The sequence below is a fragment of the Anthonomus grandis genome, chromosome 5 (genome assembly GCF_022605725.1).
Source record: "Anthonomus grandis grandis chromosome 5, icAntGran1.3, whole genome shotgun sequence".
Taxonomy (NCBI): domain Eukaryota; kingdom Metazoa; phylum Arthropoda; class Insecta; order Coleoptera; family Curculionidae; genus Anthonomus; species Anthonomus grandis.
In genome coordinates, this window is record NC_065550.1 from 35674075 (window position 1) to 35675864 (window position 1790).

The 1790-nt window shown below is 30.2% G+C and overlaps 1 long non-coding RNA gene across 1 annotated transcript; it reads left to right on the forward strand.

Moving 5' to 3' along the window:
* The first annotated feature begins 969 nt into the window (after positions 1-969).
* LOC126735919 (uncharacterized) lies at positions 970-1486 on the forward strand. Its single transcript, XR_007660545.1, has 2 exons — positions 970-1027; positions 1199-1486. It is a non-coding gene; the product is annotated as an uncharacterized LOC126735919 (long non-coding RNA).
* The last annotated feature ends 304 nt before the right edge of the window (positions 1487-1790 follow it).

Sequence of the window (1790 nt, forward strand, 5' to 3'; positions counted from 1 at the left end):
AAATCGTTTACGCATCAATTAAATTAATTTGAGACCTTTTTCCGCACTTTTACAACTTTTAATAACTTATTGATTAAGGCAACTTTTTTCAAATAAATATTTTCTTATGTTCATTTCAAAAAATGCCTATAACTCAAAAACAACTCAACTTACGCATTTGAAAATTCATATACAGATTCTGCAATTAAATTTATTTGACTTATTGTGTCAAAAATGTTGAAAAAAAAACAAATTTTTGTTCACTCCTTCATCGACATTCCCTATACCTTATACACATCAGATACCTCAAAAACCTCAATTTTCAATACCCTTTAGATAACAACAAATAACCGGCGCCAAACAAAATAAGTCTTTAAGCCTCTCTACGTTTCACAATTAATTCTAAAGTAGGAGTGAGAGCAATAAATTACCTGCAGCTTAAATCGCAAGCGGTTTCCTTTAATTTAAAGCTCTAAAAGGGCTCTCCGGGTTATTTGCCGTGTTTGTAATTACGGGACCCCGCTTAGATATTTTGGTCTTTAGTAATGCACTTGCCATAGGCAAATTACAATATGGCCAATTCGGGCCCTGTAGGCCTAATTTCCACTATTCCGAAGCCTATATGTTGCCCCCATATAAACGCTTCGAGACAATGGGATTCGGGTATTGATAGGGGGGTCGTTAATCATTCATTTACTTATAGGTATATAATGAGGAATTAATGAAACATTCAAGATGATGATCTAGTTGAAAAATACACATTTCACTAATTGAAATATGTTTCTTCTGACAATTTGGGTAAAACTTTTTAAATTTTGTGAAATTATGTTAAAATAACCATTTTTTTGCTTATTCGATAACTTATTGGATAAACTAGGTACGTTCCTAAATCAGGCTCCTTGGTGTTTAATAGAGACAAACGCTTGAGTTCATTTATCATATTCATATTCTACAAAATAATTGGATGTTTGACGTCACGTTGATCAATTTAACTGTCACAGATTAATATGCAAAATGTATCCTGCAACTGTTGGCCTATTATAAAAGGGTGAGTAAATGCTAAGTTCACAATGTAAAATTCCTATGTCGACTCTTTATCAGTAGAAAGACTGGTCTTGATCTGTCTTGTATTCTGGTATTATAGCGTTCGCTTACCTAGAGCTATTCTAGAGGATTCGGGTAATGATTGGGGGGTCGTTTATCATTTATCTACTTTTAGGTATATAGTGAGGAATTAATGAAACTATAACTTAACCATAGCCAAGTAACTGATGAAATGCGCAGAGCTGAAAACGATTAATATAAAATTGTAAATACTCATGTTTTTACTGAGTTTATACTCGGCATATTTTAACTGTGAAATTTACGAATTTTCGTGCCTTTTAGTAATATTTTATAATAAACATAATATCTGTAATAGTAAATAGAATTCAATAATTATTGTAGTCGATTGTTTTTGCATTGCTTCACATTACATTTTTAATATAATAAATTGATAATACACAGAGGCGGTGTTCCATTTTTGTTATGTTGAAATAAAATAAAGGGTTTATTTTTTTTTAATTTTCCTAATTTTTCTAGGCGTCAGGAAAAATCGATTTTTATTTTTTCTTTTTTAGAAAACTAAGCTGGTTAAAATAATCCATCACTCTCAAAGATACAAGATGTGCTAATAATAAAAAGTTTTTTTTTAATGCTATAAAAACCGGCGATGTTACATTTTTTTTTCCTAAATAAACATAAAGATGTTTTTTTTTACAAAGATTTATAAAATCTTTTGATTCTATTTTTAAGGTGTAATCTTTAACGTA